The 23428-nt window shown below is 45.1% G+C and overlaps 1 protein-coding gene and 1 long non-coding RNA gene across 5 annotated transcripts in view; both read left to right on the forward strand.

Moving 5' to 3' along the window:
• Positions 1 to 23428, forward strand: part of ME3 (malic enzyme 3) — a 213701-nt gene that overhangs the window by 56942 nt on the left and 133331 nt on the right. The window lies entirely within an intron of this gene.
• On the forward strand, positions 17633 to 22841 carry LOC123333764. The gene is made up of 2 exons (XR_006551293.1): positions 17633 to 20018; positions 22595 to 22841. It is a non-coding gene; the product is annotated as an uncharacterized LOC123333764 (long non-coding RNA).

Raw genomic sequence — 23428 nt, forward strand, 5'->3', positions numbered from 1 at the left:
AATAAGTTCATTTGTGTCATTTCTTTTTAGATTCCACATATAAAGGATGTTATATGATGTTTTTCCTTCTCCGTCTGACTTAACTTCACTCAGTATGACAATCTCTAGGTCCATCCATGTTGCTGTAAATTGCTTTTTGAGTGTGCGCTTGGGAAACCAGCTATTGCACCCAGAAGCTCTGGCAAAATAGGGATGAGACTCTAAGTTACGCCATCCCAGATTTTCTGATCCAGACTAGAAACAGTTAAAGAGCTGGTGAGAACAGGTCAGCAGTGTGGCCAGTCCCCATAGGCACAGGCAGGAGAGTGTGACAGAGACTGAGGCCCAGAGTCAAGACTGTGTGGCCAGCCTGTTTGGGGCTTGGGGAGTAGAGACCCAGTGCCGGGCTTCCCCAGGGCTCAGTGGGGAAGAATCCGCCTGCAATGCCAGAGGCACAGGAAATGTGGATTCGATCCCTGGGTCAGGAAGATCCTTCTGGAGAAGGGCATGGCAACCCACTCCAGTGTTCTTGCCTGGAGAATGCCAGGGACAGAGAATCCTGGTGGACCACAGTCCACAGCGTCACAAAGAGTTGGACACGACTGAAGTGACTTAGCACACGTATACACAGACCCAGTGCTGTCTGAAAACTTGAGTGTCTGAAGCCTTCCAAAGTGCCCTGGATCTGGCCAACAGTGGGCTCAGTTTTGTTCAGCAAAACCTTTTCCCTTGTTGCTAGCTGGGGTTTCCAGTTGCAGCAAGTCCTCATCATTCCTCCCGAAACTCCAAAGGAGACTCTCTGTCGGTCATTATTCATGCTTCTGAACAGACTTCCACATCCAGCTGGTCTGCCTTTGAGCAGCAGGCAGACATGCCCCCTCCCCTGCAGTCCAGGAGAGAGTGTCAGAACGCCAGCAAATTCAAGCATTCTCAGCCACCTGGGTCACCCTGGCGAAGAGGCTGGGACCACCCAGTGGCCTGTTTCTACAGCCACAGAAAAAAAGACCAAGCAGATATTGGAACCAGAAAGTCCGATGCCTGAGCCCCTCAGGCTGGTGCCTTGGGAGCCTTGGGATGGGAAGGGCAATGTCTTTCCAGCAGCCTGAGTTCTCCTGCACCTCCAGCTCTGGGCTTGTGTCCCTCACTCGGCACAGGCTCTGACTTCCTCGTTTGCTAGTGCTACGCGTAGTGTACCCAGGCCTCATTTAAATGTCCCCTTCTCCAGGCAGTATCAGGAATCACATTTCTTTCCTTTGAGCCTTCAAGTTATTTAATTTCTTTTTGTTGATCACCTTATTATGAAATAGTTCAGACGTAGAAAAAATACAGAGTATCTGCAGCCATCATCCAGCTTGAGAAATAAAACTTAAATACCTCTGATGCTGCTCTATTCCGCTCCGTCATCAGGGTCCCTTCCCTTTGGCATCCCTACTGTAATCACTGTCATAATCTTGGGGTTCCCGTGTATGCTTTACGCTTTTATTGCATATGGATTTATTCTTATATGAGTCTTTTTGCATATGTTTAAACATCTTAGCAATTATATCAAATGTAGGTATCTGTCAGCTTCCTCATTTCTAAGGTGAGTTTGGTGACAGTATCTACCTTCAAAGGGTTGTCATGAGGACTAAATGAGTTAATACATGCGAATCGCATTAAGTGAAAAAATAATAATAGCTAATTAGCTTTTTTTTTTCACTTAATGTGTTTCATGAATTAGCCATATAATACATTTACTTTTAGACTATTCATTTGAATTTCTATATATAACATTCTGTTGTAACAGTAAAGTGAAATGTACTTCTCCATGCTTCTGCTGATGAAAATTTAGTTGTTTCCAATCTCTAGTATTAGCCATAATTTTGCAATCAACATTCTTGCATGTCTCCTTGTACATGGGCAAGTTTTTTATGACCTCATATAACTGAATAGTGTAGAATTGCTGATTTATATCTTTCACATATTTTAACTCACTTTTGGCTAGTATTATAATTATACTTGTGTGTGTGTGTATGTGTATGCACAAGTCTTATCATTTCTAGCAGATTATAAGCTCTTAGAAGACAGGCAGTGGCATTCAGTCATTCATTGATTCATTTAACAAATATGTGCTCAGCATCCATTATAGGCAGAATGCAAAGATTCAATGTCCTCTGTGCTCTAGGAGACACAGGACACATGAAATCAGATTGGTGATCATTTCAGAGGGGAAGGTTATCGCTGAATGTTTGTAATGGTTTTGTATGTATGCTCTCTCAGTCAAGCCCTTCATTAATGGCACCACTGCTTGCGGGGTACCTGGATGCCAAGCCATTAATTTTGATGAGTTCAGGTTCCGCCAATGAGAAAGAATTATTTTATTGTGTTTAAAAGCACAGACGAGGGTTCCAATTCCAGCATCATGTATGAACTGCATGAATTTGTACAAAGGATTTAACTTCCTCAAGTCCTCGCTTCCTGATCTGTTGTTGTTCAGTTGCTCCGTCCTGTCCAGCCCCATGGACTTGCAGCATCCCAGGCTTCCCTGGCCTTCACTATCTCATGGAGTTTGCTCAAACTCATTTCCATTGAGTCGGGGATGCCATCCAACCATCTTATCCTCTGTAACTGATGCTAATAATAGTATCTGTCCAAAAGGGGACTAAAAACGCAGGGAAAGTACTTGGCACAGTGCCTGACACAGAAAAGGTGCTCAACAGTTGGTTTCTCTAATAATGATCATGTTGATTACATTACCCATGAACCAAAAGATACACATCATTAAAAAAAAAAAAAAACTTATAGGACAGTATACAGTTTGTGTGTATGGGACTTTGTCAAGAGAAGAACCACAGATTAAGTGCTTTTCTCCAGTTATCTCAGATAAGAAGTGAATTAACCTCTGCAGTGCCAGGCACTTTAAATATGTGATAGAAACATGCTTAGTAGATTGTCTAATTCTTACAACAGTCCTGTGAGGCAAAGGTGTACACAGTATCCCTGGGGAGGTGGGGAGCTGTGGGAGAAATTGGTTCCAGGACCCCATCCTCCACCCTGTGGATTCCAAAATTCAAGGATGCTCAAGTCCCTTTTATAAAATGGTGTAGTATTTGCATGTGCTGTGCTGTGCTTAGTCACTCAGTTGTGCCCGACTCTGCGACCCCATGGACTGTAGCCCGCCAGGCTCCTCTGTCCATGGGGATTCTCCAGGCAAGAATACTGGAGTGGGTTGCCATGCCCTCGGCAGTATTTGTATATCTTTCCATATACTTTTAAAGCACCTCTAGGTTCAGTTCAGTTCAGTAGCTCAGTCGTGTCTAACTCTTTGCGACCCCATGAGTCGCAGCACGCCAGGCCTCCCTGTCCATCACCAACTCCCAGAGTTCACTCAGACTCACGTCCATCGAGTCAGTGATGCCATCCAGCCATCTCATCCTCTGTCGTCTCCCTCTCCTCCTGCCCCCAATCCCTCCCAGCATCAGAGTCTTTTCCAATGAGTCAACTCTTCGCATGAGGTGGCCAAAGGACTGGAGTTTCAGCTTTAGCATCATTCCTTCCAAAGAAATCCCCGGGCTGATCTCCTTCAGAATCTCCTTGCAGCATTAATCTTGTATTAAATATTGTAAGTAATGTTACTTACAATATTTAATATAAGATTAATGCTATGTGAATAGCTATAAACACAATCTAAGTGCTAAAATACATGCCATTTTAGGCATCAGCACGTCTAGGATGTCATCAAGAAGTTTTGCATTTTTCATTGTGCTGTGAACCATCAGCCTATTACCTAATTTGAAATTTTAGAATATTACCAGTTGTTACCTCTTCTCTATGAATGTATATTCATGATGTATTTTATCTCAGCTTTATTTAGAGAATGGAGTTTTGTTTTGCTTTCTAATTTGTTTCAGCCCACAAATTTGACTCTAAATACCAGAAACAATCAGAAGCTCCTTGCATCTCTTGACCCCTTTCTGGGTGCTGGGACAAGCTTCCCAGACCAGGAGCTCTGGGGGCAGCCAAACACTCGAACCTCTAGAGGGAGCTTAGTGGGTATTTGAGTCCACTGCTCGGCCTCCGGGCAAAACTTCATTTGAATCATACCTGAAAATGTCATTCTTGTGAATGGATTCTCAGAGAAAAATTCAGCATCACTTCCCAAAATAGATTCAGACACTGCCCAGGTTGCTTCCATAACATACATACTTAATTTTCCTAGAATTCACTTTTCATTTCAGAGTGGTCTCCAGCTCCCCGCAGTGGCCCCTCCTAGGAATTTTCTCCAAAGTGAAGCCAGCGTGTTAGGACTCTGAGAGACACATAGCCCTATCTTTTGACTGCCTCTTCATTCCTTCGCAAGAAACAGGCATAACATTTCACAAATAATGAGCTGCAGCTGAGCTTTTACCTACTAGATTCATTGCAGAATGTTTCTCTCTAATAAATACTTTGTTATTTAAAAATTTTTTCATTTGTAATCTTGAATTTAAGTGGTGTACTGCTTATGCTTAATCAATTCTGAATACAGTGTATTTATGTTCCCCGCCAAACAGCAGCCTGGTGCCAAGTGTTTGGGAAATAACCTGACAGGTACATTTAGCTTAAAGGGGCAGTCATGGCATGATCGTCACTCTAGCATGAAAGAAAAATGATTCCGGGACCTCCGTCTCTTTCTGAAGGACAGAAGGCAGATGAAGCTCTTCTCAAATATCAGGTGAGAAGTAGACTTGTTCTGCAGCTCCAAAAGGCAGACCAAGGGCATATGGGCGGAGTTGATTGTGAGATCAACTTTTGCTCGATGTAAAGAAAAACTTTTCAGAACACATTGACGTCTCCGTTTCTGGAAGTGCTTGATGGGAAGCTGAAAAAGCAACTACCAAGGATACTTCGGAAGGGGGTGGGAAGGACCCTCTTAGCTCCCTTCAAGCTCTAAGATTCTGTAAATCTTTAAGGGAAGGATTGACTTGCCTAGTTTGTTTCTTTCTGATGATACTGACCTGACTCAGGGGAGATACTTTTCCTTGTAGTGGAAAAACTCCATCACTTAACTCATTGGTGTTATAAGTACTATGGGATCAGAAGAAGGAGTGAGTGACTGACAGTGTGCACGTCAGGAGGAGAGCTGGGGGAAGGGGTTAGGGAGGCTTTCCTAAGCTGAGAGCAATGAAAAAGGAGAGGAGTTAGAGGAAGCTGCAAGATTCCATTCAAAGGTGTGAGAAAATAGGAAACCTTGGTTTATTTAAAGCATTATGTGTTTTCTATAATGGCTTAACGCTGTAAGGGTAGAAGTAGCGATTAGTAAGTAGGGGTAACATCTGAAATATTTAATGACCTATATGGCAGTTAGCTAAATCAATCAAAACAGAGGCCTGACATTTCACAGCCATTTCATATTTCTGCTGGAACATCTGGTAAATATCAGCCCAATCAATAAGTCTGAAAAGTAATTTTTTACCAGAATATTCCCCCCAAAGAAGGAGCACCATCATAATTGCAATTTAGAAAGATCACTCTGAGAGGAGAGTGAATTGCTAAAATTCTTAATGACTGGGAATATAAGTTGAATAGCGTATAAATTCAGCCAGTTTCAAGAAGCAATTCTACACTGAACCATAAACCCAGCTATAAAACATAAGCCTATCCCTCAGTCCAGAATAACAACAATAACAAAATCCACCATGCGCCAAGATGAAAATCAAGCTGCCCGTTTACAAGAAATGTAACCCTACCCCCGTCTCTTGTTGTCAGCGCCAGACTGGTTTTCAGGCAGAGCCTGGTTTGGCGTTGATCACGGACTGAATTTGCTGAAAACAGCAGCCTCACATGTTTACAGTTCTTTCTGCTGGTGAGGCATGGATTAGAAAAAGAAATAGGGGTGATTAAAACAGGAATGGTAAACACCAGATAATCCAAAGCCAGACAAGTGACCTCCAGCTCAAAGTCAGTCAGCCAACCAAAGTCACTCCACTGCTCCTCTCTCCTTTTTCCTTGTGGGAAGAGTCACAGCACCAAGGACTGTCAGCTCCCATTGGGTAAAGGTGGGTTTTCCCATCATCCCCATGTGAGAATGTGAGGGCTGGAAAGCATCTGGTGAGCATCAGTCCATGAGGTCGTCAGGGATATCTGGGGGGCCTGTCAGGCTTCTGGAGCCCAGCACAGGGGAAGTCTGGAAGCAGAATGTGAGAGCACTGGAGGGGCCCTGAAAATAGCTTCAGCAAAGACCAGCCGCTGATGGATTCTCTAGGGTCAAGGCCAGGGTTCCATGTGAGTGGCATTTAGCTGTGTGGCTGTTGGTGACTAGAAACACCCCCTCCCCTTTTCTGTTCACAAAGAGAACCGTAGGAAAGCATGTCCCTGAGATGTTTCCCCAAACTTCAGCTCAGCCCAGGATCGAAAGGGTGTAAACTTGGAGCCAGCAATGTGGCCACGAGCAGGAGAGTTCTCTGAGCCTCAGTCATGTCATCTATAAAAGCAGTCCCCACGTGACTTATAGAAGTGCGGTAGGAGTCTCGGGAGGTAACAGACAGCAGGGGTAAGCAGATCTTTGCTATGTGAGGGCCATATATTACTGTTACTGCTCTTCTCATGTGAGCTCAGGTAGCTTTGGGGAGCAGATCTCTCTGGTGCATGGAGTAGACTCCCAGCTCTTTCTCTGAGAGGGAGAAAAGCTATGGGCTTTGAAGCCCTTAGAAAACTGGTAGAGTGGAGAAGTAATCAGATGTTTCTGGGTAGTTGTGGGAGGCAAACTCAGGGAAGATACCATTGTTGCAGGAGACTTGGAGGAAGGGACCTGAAGTGAAAACACTGTGGGCTTTGGAGTCAGACTGTCTGGGTGTGAGCTCTAGTTAGCGCCTCCTTTTCTGGCTGTTTGATTCAGTCGAGTTACTTATCCATTCTATCTGTAAAAGAGCCATGATTTTTATAAATCTGATTTTAAAAGGTTGTTACAAAGATTTAAAATAATGCAGTTAAATAGAGCCTAAATAGTAAATGTCACTGAATAATGACTATTATTAATGACCACTGATTCAGTAAAATGCAACGGAAAATACTTGTTCATACAACCACTGCACAGTATCACTTATATGTGGAATCTTAAAAAAAATTGAATACATAGAAACAAAGAGTAGAATGGTGGTTTTCAGGGGCTGGGAATGGAGGAAATACGGAAGGGTTGGTAAAAGAGTACAAGCTTTCCATTGTAAGGATCTGATCTAATGTATAACATGGTGACTGTATATTGTATAATTGAAATTTACTAAGAGAGTAGAACTTGTGTTACGACACATACTTAGCAAAGGGTGAATATTGAGGTGACAGATACGCTAATTAATTCAAAGCAGGGAATCCTTTCACAATGTATATGTATATCAAAACATTATATTGTACACTTTAAATATAGTATGGTTTTGTTTGTCACTTACATCTCAGTAAAGCTAAAAAACTACTTCTCATAGAAGAAATGCCAGGTCATAGACTGAAAGGGATGCTGAGCTCACCTGAATGAATGGATAAGAAAACTGAGGCCCCAGAAGGCTGGCCTGTTGGTGGTCCCAAGGCTGTTGGTGGCAGAATTGAGCTTCCAACAAAAGTCTCCAAGTGGTGGAATCATTTCCTCTTCGTCATGCTTCTAAGATGCTTCCCAGGACCGACACCTGGGTACGGGTCTCGGGTTCCGTGACCCAGAGGCATAGCCAGGCTTTGAACTGAGCGCGTGTGGAACAGCACCTGCTGATGCTCTGAGGGTGGCTGAGGGAGGTGCGGACGGAAGCCAGGTTGGCACGGCCGGGCTCAAGACCATCAGAGCCCGAGGAGAGGCCAAAGAATCGGACCACCAAGTCTTTCTTAAAAGAGAGGGAGCCCCCATAGGGTTTTAGAGGAGCAAACAGCAGTTAGATGTGTGTTTTGGGAAACCCACTCCAGCAGTGCTGCGAGGACCCCACGTGGCCTGGCCCGCCGAGGACCCCAGCAGCACATGGATAACAGTTCTACTCTTATGCTGTTATGACGTGCTGTTATGACATTATGCTGTTATGACGTACGTTTGTGTGTCTGCGTTGGGAGGGGGCCAGGCGATGCCACTGAAGTCTCTGGTCCTCATTCTTCTCTTCTGAGCCTCACAACACCTTTAGCGGGAGGCAAAGAGGATATTTTCACTCCCATCCTGCAGGTAAGGAGAACCCAGGGGCAGAGGTGACCCAGCTTCTCTGGGCACTAATTCCAGCACTTTCTCTGTGCATTGCACTGGATGATGTGTGGTGGAACCGTGTCAGAAGTAAAAGTCTTCTGCTTCACATTTTTAAATCAAAATACACTGAGGACAAGAGACATAGTAGATGCTTAATAAATACTTGTTAATTTTTTCTTCTACACACTAAAAAGTTTAATAATGAATTTCAATAACAAATTTAAACAAATGTAGTTTCCCATAGCAAATATTTATAGTTTCAAGGGTATGAAATAAGATACTTAGGAATATGAAAACAAACTTTTTAGTATCTTAAGAAGTTTCTTTGAATAAGCTACAGACTTAAACACCAAGCTTTAAGATAAGAAGATAAGCTACAGAATGGGAGAAAATGTCTACAAGTCATATATCTGATAACGATTTAGTGTTCAGAATATTTAGAAAACTCTTACAACTCAACAACAAAAAGACAAAAAAAAAACCCATAAACCAAAAAAATGGGCAAAGTAGTTGAGTAGACGTTTCTCCAAAGAAGATATATAAATGGCCAATAGCACAGGAAAAGATCAACATCATGAATCACTGAAGATCTGAATATCAAAGTCACAACGAGATGCCACTTCACAACCACTAAAGATGTTTTGACCCATTCCATCATTGTCCAAGACCTGGTTCTGACATGGGAAGTAGAAAACATAAAGAGAAAGGAGATAAAGTTCAGAAAATGAAAGCAGAAGATAGAGGAAAAGTGATATCATGAATGTACGTTGCACTCAGAAGGAATTTCAAGTCTAAACTCTGCCACTTCCTGTGTACACGATCTTGGCCACATCTTGGAACCTTTCTGAAACTTTAATTTCCTCAGTTATAAGGTAAAAGAGGTAGACCAGATGATCTTTGAGGTCCCTTCCACTCTTGGTGTCTTATAATTCTACATGTAGGTACGTAACCTTCTTAAAGTCTCTCAGGCTTTTTTGAGAGTGAGAAAGAAGGAGCTTGGAGCATACGCATGATTGGGAGGTATTATGGGGTGAATTTTGAGTGGGAACTACTAGGGGTAGCCAGTTCTTTGGGTTAGATATTTTTCTGGGCTTTACTGAGTAAAGCCTGAAGCCTGTACTTTCAAAATGGAGAAAGGGGAGACTTAGCTTTAAATGTATTTCATCTGACTGTGATGAAAGTATTAAAATTGCACAAGAAGGAAATTTATAGGGCTCTTTACATGCTGCTCACTTTGCACCAGTCAGAAGAGACTGAAATTCAGTATGTTCTCAAATTAGCTAAAGAAACCCCTTGTCAAAGACCCCTCAATCCATCTGGTTATCATTATTAAAGCATTATGGGGTGTGTATGCTTTCCATAGGAAAAAAATGAATAATCCCTTCAAATATGTAATTTCATAGATTTTGAAATGTGAAGGCAACCATTAAGTGAGCTACCAAAACGATCTGAGGCCCAGAGTGAGCTGTCATGAGGGAAATATAAGAGTTTTCAATAACTGGAGGTTCAACGGTTTCTAATGCCAAGATCCAGGATTTTAAGAACACTTCTTGGAATTCTAAAGACTGTTGTTTTCATTGCACGGAGGCATCTGAGCCAAAAAGATAAATTCTGAACCACCTGGACCATATTAGAATGTCTGGGACCCTCAAAGGTATGAAGAGAGGCTCACCCAGATACGCCTTCTAACAGGACTGCCTCCCAAAGCCCAGCACAGCTGAGCCTCTGTTTCTGCAGCTGTGGCATTTTGTTCCCAGAGCACCGTGCCCTGTGCCAGCCTTGCCTCTCAGACCTCAGCCCAAATAAGAAAACATTTTCTCTTAAGCAAGATGGAGCAATAGTGAGGACCTGGAGTCAGACAGACTTTGAGCCAGATCCAAGCTCCCAGCCCTCCCACTCATGAGCTTTGTGACCTCAAGCACAGTGCCTGGTTCATGGAAGGCATTCAGTAAACCCCTCTTGACCTGAACTTTTGAATCAGGTTGATTACTTACCTGATTTGTTCAGAAGCTTCCTTCTTATAAGGGGTAGTTAGGGAGTTTGGGATGGACATGTACACACTGTTATGTTTAAATGGGTAGCCAACAAGGTCCTGCTGTATATCGGACAGAGAACTCTGCTCAGTGTTATGTGGCAGCTTGAATGGGAGGGAAGTTTGGGGGAGAAAGGATATATCTACATGTGTGGCTCAGTCCCTCTGCTGTGCACCTGAAACCATCAAAACATTGCTAATTGGCTATATGCCAATATTAGATAAGTTTAAAAAAAAATAAAGGCTGCCAATATTAAATGAGTTTAAAAAAAAGTAAAGGCAGAACAAATGGGATCTGATCCTTGCTTTACAAGTGCTTAATCTCTCTATGCCTCAGTTTCTTCATCTGTCAAATGGAGATGATGATATCTACATCGTAAGCTGATTATGATGATCACATGAGTCAAAAGTGCTTAAAACAGTGCCTGATACAGAGTAAGCACTGTCTATGGATTTATCATAAAAAGAGAATTCTGAAATTTTCTAATATATGATTAACACTCCAAAAACATTATGTATGTAGTATTTTTACTTTATTTCTTTATTGATCTTTTCTTTACTTATTTTTATATATTTTCCATACATGGTATAAGGCCCTACAAAAGACTTAAACATCCCCTGAAAGCCTCCATCAAAAAGGATAAAACTTCCTTCTACTGCTCAGCACTTTGTAACTTACCAACTGCTTTGGTGACAGAATTTCATTTGATCCTGACCTCAACCTCCGCCCTGCAGAGTTCCCACCTGCCTTGTTCTGGCTGGTCCTCCAAGGAAGCCTGATCTTTGGCTGGAGAAACTCACTGCTGGCTTGTCTCCCAGACACAGAAGCCCTAACAGGACATGGATTTGTCATCATTATTTCTGGCTACCTTGCAAAGTAGAGGAGGCAATTCCACTGTTGCCATCTGTGGTTGGGGGCTGGGACTGTTTTCCTATTGGAGGGAAAAAAACAACTTTGAAACTTACATTTGGATGGGAATTTAAATCTCTCTTCAGTTTGCTTGTGTCTTGTAAGGTGGTGAATAAATGAGGCAGAGAGGGTAGGGGAGAGGTCTATAAGGAATGCGACATTGCCGTGAATTGTTATGAAACTGTCGAAAAACTTGAAAACCGTAATACTCGGTGCTGGTGAACGGAGATGGCTACTGAGGCGCTGCTGGTGGAGTTGTAAGGTGCTCCAGCCTTTCTGAAAGTGATTTGACAATAACTAAGGAGAATTAAAATTCTTTAGACCTCTCTAGAATGTAAGATTCAAGAAGGCAAGTATTTTTGTCTGTCTTCAATTTTTTTGCTTGTTACTACATCAGCAATTTTGAATGTTGTCCAGCACTTAGTGGATGCTTACTAAATATTTATTGAATTAATGAGTGAAAGACTCATCAATCTCTTAAGTCTAGTAAGTCAACCTAAAAAAATAGTCAGAAATGAAGACAAAGTCTTTTATGTGTGCATAAATTCATAAAATAAATATAAATACAAAATAAAAATATATGCACAACATAATTTATAATAGTGAAAGTTTGGAAACAATTATTCAAAACAGGGAAATTGTTAGATAATCAGTTGAAGTTTTCAATTTTAACTGATGTTTTAGGTTGACTTTTTAGTATGTGGGAAGATGTTTATCATATAATTTTAAGTGGAAAAAATTCAAATGTATATGAAATTTTACATATAGTAAATCTCAACTTTGTTTTAATTGTTTTTTTTTTTAAGCACATAGAAAATACAGGAAGAAATAGAACAAAATGATACAGTGATTATTCTGAGTGATGAGATTAGCTGTGATTTTGATTTAATTTTTCTTAACTTTTCAGTGTGTGTGTGCGCTTAGTTGTATCCGATTCTTTGTGACCCAATGGACTGTAGCCCCCAGGCTTCTCTGCCAATGGAATTTTCCAGGCAAGAATACTGGAACGGGTTGCCATTTCCTATTCCAGAGATCTTCCCCACCCAGGGATCAAATCTGGGGTCTACCACAGTGGCAGGCAGATTCTTTACTAATGTACCACTTTAATAAGCATATATTACTTTTAAGCCTAGGTAAAAGATATGTTACTAACTTTCTATTGAAGTTAGAGTCAGATGGAGATCAGGCTTGTGACCAGCCTCTGCAACCTGCTGGTTGTGTGTTGACATTCCAAAGACTTTATGTGACTCATGTGATATATGTAAACAGATCATTGAACAAAATACTGAGCATAAAACGGGGACTTTTCCTGGTGGCTCAATGGTCAAGAATCTACCTGTAATGTAGGAGATACAGTTTCCATCCCTGGATCAGGAAGAACCCCTGCAGAAGGAAATGGCACCCCACTCCAGTATTCTTGCCTGGGAAATCCCATGGACAGAGGAGCCTGGGAGTCTACAGTCCATAGGGTCACAAAGAGTTGGGCACGACTTAGGGACTAAATAATGACAAAATGAAGCATAAAATTAACAAATGACATGATAGCTCTTGTTCTTACAACTGTTGTAGCAAAGCAGTACCTTTTGAAAAAGGTGTCTAGAGCTGTCGTAATATCCTTTCCTGACATGTGTTGAGATTCCTGGCAGGTCAGGAATGGCATCATCAGTTCCTGGAGGTGGGGGCGGTACCCTGTCTGTTTTGTATATTTGGCAATTCAAGTGCTGGGTGACTTTGACTGTGTTAGTAAAGAAAGGTTGAGGAGTTGCTGACCTGCCACATTAACTTGTCAGAATAACAGTGACCTGTCCTCTCGGGTACAGAAATGAGTCCTTTTCCTGGCTGTGAGCCTAGCCCACCATCACGTCTCCATGAAGTTTCTTTGTTCTCTTTTCATACGTGGTCACACTGAGTCCTCATAATAACGCTGTGCAGAGGGGCCTGCATTATACCAGGGTTATAGATGAAGCACAAGCTGGAATCAAGACTGCCAGGAGAAATATCAGTAACCCAAGATATGCAGAGGACACCACTCTTATGGCAGAAAGTGAAGAGGAACTGAAGAGCCTTTTGATGAAAGTGAAAGAGGAGAGTGAAAAAGCTGGCTTAAACTCAACATTCAGAAAACCAAGATCATGGCATCCAGTCCCATCACTTCATGGGAAATAGATGGGGAAACAATGAAAACAGTAACACACTTTCTTTTCTTGGGCTCCAAAATCACTGCAGATGGTGACTGCAGCCATGAAATTAAAAGACGCTTACTCCTTGGAAGGAAAGTTATGACCAACCTAGACAGCATATTCTTTTTTTTTTTTTTTTTTTGATTAATCAAACTGCTTTTTATTTTTTATTTTTTTTTTAATTTAATTTTATTTTTAAACTTTACATAACTGTATTAGATTTGCCAAATATCAAAATGAATCCGCCACAGGTATATTCAAAAGCAGAGACATTACTTTGTCAAAAAAGGTCTGTCTGGCCAAGGCTATGGTTTTCTGGTAGTCGTGTATGGATGTGAGAGTTGGACTGTGAAGAAAGCTGAGCGCCAAAGAATTGATGCTTTTGAAGTGTGGTGTTGGAGAAGACTCTTGAGAGTCCCTTGGACTGCAAGGAGATCCAACAAGTCGATCCTAAAGGAAATCAGTCCTGAATATTCATTGGACGGACTGATGCTGAAGCTGAAATTCCAATACTTTGGCCACCTGATGGGAAGAACTGACTCACTGGAAAAGACCCTGATGCTGGGGAAGATTGAAGGCAGGAGGAGAAAGGGACGACAGAGGTTGAGATGATTGGATGGCATCACTGACTCAGATGGACTTGAGTTTGAGCAAGCTCCGGGAGTTGGTGGTAGACAGAGAGGCCTGGAGTGCTGCAATCCATGGGGTCGCAAAGAGTCGAACATGACTGAGCGACTGAACTGAACTGATAGATGAAGAAGCCGAGACCCATGGAAGGGTAGAGACTGCCCAAGGTCACAGACTTAGTAAACTGAAGGGACCAGGATTCAAATGCAGTGTCTTTGGCTCCCAAGTTCTGTACTCTCTCCCCTCCTGGACTCCTTTCCAGAGGAGTGACTAGCAACTATATTCTTCAGGTCTTGCTGAATTGGGGGGTTTCCTGGGATATTCCAGACAGCAGTATTTTAACCTTTTCTGTAGTTGCTAGCCAGAAATGAAGAAAAACTGGCATCTCCAAGTCTAGAAAGGAGTTGGATAAAATGTTCCTTTGTTGCTGGCTTTAGTAGCAACCCTTAGACCCATGGCTTATCTCAGATGTGGGGGCTGACCTGGCCACATCCAGCAATTGTCTAGCGAAGCCGGGTGACCCCATCAGTCATGGTGAAATGCCCTGTGTTTGCCTATAAAGGCCATAGGTCTCCCACTTCTCTTGCCTCGGATGTGGTGATGAAGTCAGCTGGGAAGTGCTGCTTGACCCCTCTGATAGCCTTTACCTCTTGAAGATAGATTCCATTGTTCTTCCAAGTGGTATCTGATCACAGAGCTCAATGGGCATTTTGGATTAAGCGGAATATTCTCTCCCTCCCAGGGCCTAAGAAACCAGCTCTGAGCAGGTGCCGAGAGCTGGGTTATTGTGAGTTTTGTGAACCCATTGACTGGCTCTTTAGAAAAAAACAGCAGCAGTCCCCTGTGGGTAATAACAGTGCCATTCTTGTTCAGATAAGCAAGTTCCATGGACTCATCTGCCCATCATTGTCATGGTACCCATGATGGTAGTAAAGGAATAGACCAGTGGAGAAGCTAGACTGGCTAGAGAAATCAAAACAGGGAACATGGCCCCAGTTCCCGGCCTTTGCTTAGCCTGCCTAGGTGGGTTCAGGTGGGTTTGGCGCCAGGTAAGACTTTGTTCACAGGAGGTGTATTCATTTGCTGGGCTGCCATAACAAAGTTCCAGAGACCAGATGTCTTAAACAACAGAAATTTGTTTTCTCACGGTTTTGAAGACTAGAAGTTCAGGATCTAGGTGCCGGCAGGTTTGATTTCTCCTAAGGTCCCTCTCCGTGGCTTGCAGGAGGCATCTTCTCCTTGTGCCTTCATGTGGTCTCTTTTCTGACTCTCTGTCCTCATTTCCTCTTCTTAAAGGACAGTCAGAGTGGATTTAGGTACACCAAAGCCCCATTTTAACTCAGTTACCCCTTTAAAAGCCCTAGCACCAAATAGTCATATTCTGAGGTACCTTGGTTTAGAACTTTAACACATGAATTTGGGGGGAATGCAACCTCACAGGGCGGGTCTACAGAAAACCAGATAGAACAATCAGAGTTGAGCAGTCACTTAGGGCTTTCTGAACCACAAGGGCTGACGGGTGTCAGCAACTCCTCCAGTGATGCAATGGCTCATCAGACCCCAGGAACAGAGCAACATCACAGCGACTGTGAGGACCCGAGCCTCCAGGATGCCCACGTGGTGCTAAGCCACAGGCCTGAGGGCTGGCCCCGGCCCCCCAGGCCTGCCTGTCCTTTCCTTTCCCCCAGTGGCCCCACGCTCTGGGAGGCTCACGTCTTGCTTCCTCTCCCTCTGAAATGTACACTGAAGCTCCCCTTTCTCTTCCACTTGGTTTCTTCTGCTCTGCTGTGTGTAGAGCATCTCCCTTTTTCATGTGGACCATGGCCATGGCCCGTCCCTGCTTCGAGCACTAAGCCTCTGTACCTCCCCAGCCCTCCACTCAGCTGCCAGAGCGCTCCTCACTGTGAAGACTGGGTCAGTACTTGAGGGCTTTCCTTCCCCATCACCTGCAGGATATCAGCCTTCCTTTGTGTGACATATGAGACCATGCTTGTAAACCATCAGTGGCTCCCCACCACTCACAGGGTGATACAATGAGCAAAGCTTGCAAAGCCCATTTCACCAGCCTGACTGCCTGATGAAAACCCCCTCCCCTCAGCCCTATCCCCCAAACATGGTCCAGCCCCACTCCCCAATATAGCCCCACCCCCCATCTCATCCTGTAAGCTCAGTGTTGCATGTCTCCCCTGCTTCCATCTCTTGCCTCCAGACTTGAAGAACTGTCCAAAGTCAAAGTCTAAGGATGTCCCTGGTGACCCAGTGGTTAAGACTTCACCTTCCAATGCAAAGGAGTTCAATCCCTGGTTGGGGAACGAAAATCCCACATGCCTCTTGGCCAGAAAACCAAAATATAAAACAAAAGCAGTATCATAACAAATTCAATAAAGACTAAAAATGGTCCACTCAGGGAAAAAAAAAAAAGTCAAGGTCTCATTCAAATGTTGCTTTTCGGGGATGTCTTCTCCACTCCTCCCCCAGCCCTCAAGGAGGACTGTTCTCTCTCTGTTCTGAAATCCTTCAGGGCTTGATAACTGTGTCTGTGCTTAACTTCTTGAATTGTTTCATTTTCTTAACATTGTCTCCATCGCTAGGATGGGAGCTCCTTAACAAAAGGACTTTCTCCCATTCATCCCTAGATCTCCATAGTCCCACACATAGACCCTCCATAGTGAGTGAGTTCCCAGGTGGTGCTAGTGGTAAAGAACCCACTCGCCAGTGCAGGAGACGTAGGTTTGATACCTGGAGTGGGAAGATTCCTTGGAAGAGGAAGTGGCAACCCATTCCAGTATTCTTGCTGGGTGAATCACTTGGACAGAGGAGCCTGGTGGGCTACAGTCCATGGGGTCACAAAGAGTTAGACACGACTGAGCATCTGAGCCACAGAGTTAATAGATGAAGTTGTGAGGGTCTCTCTAAACCTTACAATGGTCCAGGCTGTGGGCTTGTCCAGTTCTCTGATGATGTCCTTTTCAAACTTGAGTGACAAGCTCTTCTGTGACAGTGTTCGTGGCCATCCCGTCTGCAGTAGCACTTCCGTCCTCTGGGGCCTAGTCCCCTCCCCATTTGGGACTGGCAGTAGAAGTGCAATCAAGTGCAACATAAGTTACATTAAAATCAGGTGTGAAAAAATGGACCTGGAGGTAGAGCTGCAAACACCACCTGCCTCAAGAGCCCCATCACTGCGCTGTGGGACAGCACACGTGTAAGGAGACCCGGGGTGGAGGAGACCGGGGGGCAGCCGCGTAATTGTTGGAGCTCTGGCCCAGATAGAGCACGCTGAGAGTACCTGGCAACTGATGCCCTCACTCATGTCCGTCTTCCTGCCTTCTAAGAATAAGATGTTCTTGGAGAACAGGAGAATGTTTTACCAGTGGTCCAAAGCTGTGTGTGTGTGTGTGTATGTGCTCAGTTTTATCTGACTCTTTGCAACCCAATGGACTGTAGCCCACCAGGCTTCTCTGTCTATGGAATTTTGCAGGCAAGAATCCTGGAGTGGGTTGCCATTTCCTCCTTCAGGGGCTCTTCCAACCCAGGTATCGAACCCGCATCTCTTGCGACTCCTGCGTTGGCAGGCGTGCTCTTTACCACTGTGCCACCTGGGAAGCCTGTGGTCCAAGTGAAAGCGACGGTTGCTCAGTCGTGTCCAGCTCTTTGTGACCCCATGGACTGTACAGTCCATGGACTTCTCCAGGCCAGAATACTGGAGTGGGTAGCTGGTCCCTTCTCCAGAGGATCTTCCCAACCCAGGGATCAAACCCAGGTCTCCCACACTGCAGGCAGATTCTTTACCAGCTGAGCCACCAGGGAAGCCCTCCAAGGGAGAATACAAATACTTGCCTATCATGGAAAATAGCAAAGTGGGAGGAAATCTAAGGGGGAAAAATCTAGCCCAATATTCCTTTCAAGGGACTTTCTTAGCCACAGAAACTTTTATTCACACAAAATCTCACATAAGGGAGTTCAATGAATATCAAAAAAGCAGAGTTAAACTGCACATCTCTTCTCATGACATTCCCCACTTGACAGCCTGTGCAACCTGTGAGGACTCACTAGGGTCTTCAGAGTCCAGATTGGCATCTCCTAAGCTAGTCGTCCAGCCTCAGAGACAGAGTCTGTTATTTATTCACTTATCCATCCATCCATCCCTTCATTTCCTTCTGTTCTCTCTCCTTCCCTCTCTTTCTTCAAACATTTTTTTAGCTCCAACTGCAAGTCAAGAACTAACATAAAGATAAGTAGGACCTGCCGGAAGGACGCCTAGGTGTCTAAATGGGGAGACAGATTTGTAAACAAACGCTTGCAGCAACTTGGCAGTTATCTTTAGAGCTCCGGGGCGGTGCAGGGAACAGCAAGGTTACCAAGAAAGGAGAGGGCAGTTGGCTTTCCAGTCAGTGCCCAAAATAAGTTGCCTGAATTCCCTAGCCGCTGAGATTGTTCCCTACCCTGCTGCCGCTAAAGGAATAAAAGAGGAAGCTTTTCTGTTAAGAGCCTCCACCCCCACCCCCAGGCCTCCAAGCTCAGCCATCACCCCCAGCGGTGCTGAGAGCCCCGAGCAGGCGCTGGGCGGTGAAGGGGGAACGGGGAGGGGTTTGCAGGGCCGGGAAATCCCACAGCTGCTGCTGCTGCACAATGGGCAGAGCCAGCGCGTGCACCCTGGTTCTTTTGTCCCAGGCTACTGGGGAGTTCGGAAAGCCATTGTGCCCTGAGATCTTTGAATGACCTGGTCACTCATGAGTAAACCTTAGAGAAACTTGGGCTTTCTTTCCCCAGAAATGAATCGAGCCCGTTAGTTAGTAGAGGAAGGGGCCCTCCACCCACTCCAGAGCTTTCAAACTGATCCCTTGTCTATACTTGAACCTTAAGGCATTTTTCTTTTCTTTTCTTTTGATAGGAAAACAGAAAAGAGAAGGAGTCCTTTTTTCCACTGCTCTGGGAACAAGCCTTGTTCTGCCTTCTTTCTAGAAGAGACAGACAGGTTACCCTCTCATCGTTATAATTTTATCTCCTTCTCTAGCTGGGTGAGGCCGATGCTCACTGACACCCTACTGTCAGTGAGAAAGACCTTTCCCACTGCCTTTCCTTTGGGGTAGGATTTTGGCCATAAGAATGAAAACATCTACAGAAAAGAAGGAAGGTCTGGGCTGGAGTAGTCACAAAGGGCTTTATTCCAGGGTTAAGACTTGAGTTAGGTCTCAGGGATGAGTAGGGTTTAGTCAGAGGATGGGGGCTGGGCTCTCCATGGACCATGTGAGCCAAAGCATGGAGGGGGTGATGAGGAAAGCAAAGACCCACCACCAGGTGGGTCTGGAACAGCTCATCTCTGGAACAGAGATGAGCTTAGATCATGGCTCGGCCCCACTGAAAAGCCTCCAGGAGCTCCCTAAGCCACAGGGCCCATAGCTGGACCCCAGAGCCCTCCATGACCGGGATCCGCCTGCCTCGTGCCTGCCCAGGCCTATGGGCCAATCTCCACCTCCACTCCGCCCTGCAGTCCCACTGAAGAGAGCTGCACTGGCCGCCTCCCGGGCCTCTGCCTCTTTGTAAATGCTGACTCTTCTCACTGGGGCCTTCTCCCCTCCTTTGCCCATCAGCAGAACTTCTGCTTGATCTCAGCTAGATGTGACCTTTGCAAAGCCCACCTGTCCACTCCCTTTATAACCCCAAGCAGTTAACCCCCTTCTCCTTACTGTAGCCCACCAGGCTCCTCTGTCCATGGAGTTCTCCAGGCAGGAATACTGGACAGGATTCCCATTTCCTTCTCCAGGGGATCTTCCCAACCCAGGGATCGAACCCCCGTCTCCTGTGTTGCAGGTGGACTCGCTCCTGTCTGAGCCAGCAGGGACGTCCCCTTACACTCCCAGCTCCTCTTTACTTGAATTTGTTTCTCTGTCAGACTGTTGTGTCTGTACATCCTTGCCCCTAATCCAACCTCCCATTCTCCATCCCATACCCTTCCGCTCGGATTTCAGGAATAATGAATTTCACTTATATCTTCAATCCCCTCCAGCCCATTCTCTCCAGCTCCATCTAGTAACAGACCTACCGCCAGCCTGAGCTGACTGCTTCTCCCAAAGCCTTCTCACGTTCCTTTCGGACTCCTCAAGGTTCCAAGTCAGGCCAAAGGTAGGGAGCCTTTTATTCCCCAGGGTCACTCTTAGAACTCTCCCATCCTCTTATTTAAACAAATAGTTTCCGCAGCAACAAAACCCACTTCTCGGTGGGTTTTCTAAGAGTTGTGCTGTTTAGAGAGACTGACCTTTCCTCCTTTTCATCATTGTCATTTACCATCTTTCATTCATTGAGGACTTTGGCACCAGCTTATAGACTTTCTCCACCCCAATCCTGCCTTCATCTTGGATGACTTCAGAATCAAAGGGCTGATTCCCCTAGCACCCAGACCTCTCCCAACTGGAATTCTCTCCTTTTGCAAAATCCAGCTCAGCTACTCCTGCAGTCACACTCCAGACCTTGGCATCGTGTGGAATTTGTCTATGTGAATCATTGAAATCATAGAAGTCAGTGAGCCTAACAACATTCTCTGACCAGAGATGCTGCTTGCTCAGCCTTGCCCTCTGAACTCACCAGTCTCCAGCCTCCTCTGCCCGCTACCCAGGCAGCTTGCTGCTCCTGCCCTCTGACCTAGTCCAGTCCAGCTTCCAGCTTCATCATTCCTGCTCATCCTGACAGTACCCTCAGCTTTTGCCTCTATGTCTTTTCACTGCTGGGCTTCCCCGGTGGCTCAGTGGTAAAGAATCCACCTGCCAATGCCAGGTGATGCAGGAGATGCCACTTTTATCCCTGGGTCAGGAAGATCCCCTGGAGAAAAGAATGGCAACCCACTCCAGTGTTCTTGCCTCGGAAGTCCCATGGACAGAGGAACCTGGCGGGCTTCAGTCCCTGGGGTTGCAAAGACTCAGATGCAACTGAAGCGACCTAGCACACATGCACAGATGCTGTGGGGGCCCCCCTCTGCCTACAGGCAGTCCCCCACCCCCGCCGATTGGCTCTGCACCCATTCTCTCCATCTTTGAGGAATCCACCCCGATAGCATCTAAACATGTTCACGGTCTCTCCACTCTAAACTCCCCTTGGCAGCCAGAGGTCTTGGAAGAATTGTGTCTCTGTGCTGATTCCCTTCCCTCCCTTCCTACTCTCCCTTCAAACCACAGAAGTCCAACTGCGGCCGATCTTCACCAGCTTACAGGGAACCTCCATTGGCTGAATCCAGCAGGGTTTTCAGTCCTCGTTATCTTTCAGAGACACTCAGCTGCCTTGACCACTCCTGCCTTCCTGAAGCCCTGTCCTCTTGGGCCATCTAGTGACAACCCATCTGTTTCCCCTTCCACCTTCCAGTTGTTTGTTCTCAGCCTGCTCCCCCAGTTCATCCTCCTTTATCCAGCCATCAAATGCTGGCGTTTCTCAAAGCTCAGACCTTCCTCACTTTGACCTCTCTCTGTAGAGGAATAGACCCTTGCTGTGGCTTCAGTTACCACGGATTTGCTACCAATGTTCAGATTCATTCTCCAGCCCTCTCTCTGAGACCCGGACTTCAGATATCCAGCTGTCTGCCTGACATCTGCAGATGGGTATTTCAGAGGTTATCGGACTCAGCATGTATAAAATACAATTTTAGATGTGTTCCTTTCCTTCCAGCTCCTCCTGCACACCCAGATCACTGCGTGTCCCATCTCCATGACACAGTCGTCTGTCATGGCAGTGATATACCCCAGTTCTCCTCACTGTAGCCACGGTGATCTTCCCTACACACACAGCAAATCCTTTCTCTTCTGTTTAACACTTATCTGTTATTTCCCATTGCCCTGAGGCCGAAAACCTCAGTCCTTAGCAAAGTCGCCCACATGCTGTCCCATCGGGTCCTGCCCCTCTCTTTCCGAGCCTTGAACATGCTGTTTCTTAGGATGTTTCTCTGCTCAAATCTATCCTGGCGCCTGGCTTAATTAACTCTCTGTCTTTCATATCGTGTCTCAAAGGTTGTTTCCTTAGGGAAGGCGCTCCCTCCCTGCAGAGGAAGCCACATCAGGGCTCCCAGTTCCTTCCACGCTTTCATAGCATCCTCTACATCTGCTCGGTAGTACTTCTCATCGTGAGGCAATTATATGGTAGTTTTTTGTTTGGTTGAACACTTATCTTCCCTGCGGAACTGGGAACTTCTGTTTTGCACGGCTACATCCCCATGCCCAACACATTACCTTGCACGAAGTGGGTACTTAAATTTTTGTCAAACAAGTGACATCCCCTTATTTTGTAACTTTAAATGAATGACGCATCACTTTGGCTTGTATCATCTGTGCTAATTTTTGCTGCTAGAAGGTGAGATGGGTTTTGCCATCTCTCACCTGTACCTAGAACTGTGCATGTCACACAGCACCTGCTAGCTGAATGAATGAATGAATGTTGGCTAGGTTGAGTCAGAAGGGTGGGCCAGATGGTGAACAGGTCAACAGTGGCAGCAGTGAGAAAAGCTTCCTAAGGGTCTTATCTACAAACCTTGGGTTATCTGCTTTGTATTGATGTTCAGCCATAAAACTTCTTCAGAGATTTGTTCCCTATAAAAAGTCAGTCTCTGGTCTTAATTTCTCACCAGTGTTTAATGATCTTGATGTCTCATCAATGTTTAACTGCCCAGAATGCCCAGATACTTAACTTGAAGCTTCTTCTTTTTTTTTTTTTCTTACTAGGGAAAACAACAGAGCAATGAGACTCAGTGGGAAGAACTTGGCTCCTGTCTCCCGCATAGGTGTGGCAGCTAATTTTCTCTCTGTTATAAACTTAACCCATGCCAGGACTCTTGCCAGGGTTTTCCACTAGGGACAATGAGAGGCCTTCCTACAAGGCTGTGTCATGGTTAGCACCATCATTGTTCTGTGGCTCATGCAGTATTTGTATTTTAAGGCAATAACACTAATAAATAATTATATTAAATAGCAGTATTCTTCTTTCCTGTGGTTACTGCTCATCCTGAAAGAGAAATCTTTCTAAGAAGTCAGGGTCCAACCCTCCGCCAACCTCTTTCAGAATTTCTCCTAATAGCCTTTCTTTATTTTTTATTTTTGGTCGCACTGGGACTTCACTGCTGCACACAGGCTTTCTCTAGTTGTGGCGAGCAGGGGCTACCCTTTGTCGCGGTGCTCAGGCTTCTCTTTGCAGTGGCTTCTCTTGTCGCAGAGCACAGGCCTCAGGGCGAGGGGACTTCAGTAGTGGTGGCTCCTTGGTTCTAGAGCACAGGCTCAGTAGTTGTCGAGCACAGGCTTAGTCGCTCCATGGCCTGTGGCATCTTCCCAGATCAGGAACTGAACTGGAGTCCCCTGTATTGGCAGGCAGATTCTTAACCACTGGACCACCAGGGAAGCCTCTCCTAATTGCATTTCTGTTGAGATGTTTCCTAAGGACAAGATACTTACGTGTACTCCTGAATTTGTGTGCTGTGGATTCGAATTTGTACAAAACTTTTGTCTCCCTTTCTGGTGCAGTTCCTTACAATCACTGGGGGTGCAGATGAAAAGCCCTGACTG

This window comes from Bubalus bubalis, chromosome 5 (assembly GCF_019923935.1).
Source record: "Bubalus bubalis isolate 160015118507 breed Murrah chromosome 5, NDDB_SH_1, whole genome shotgun sequence".
Lineage (NCBI taxonomy): Eukaryota > Metazoa > Chordata > Mammalia > Artiodactyla > Bovidae > Bubalus > Bubalus bubalis.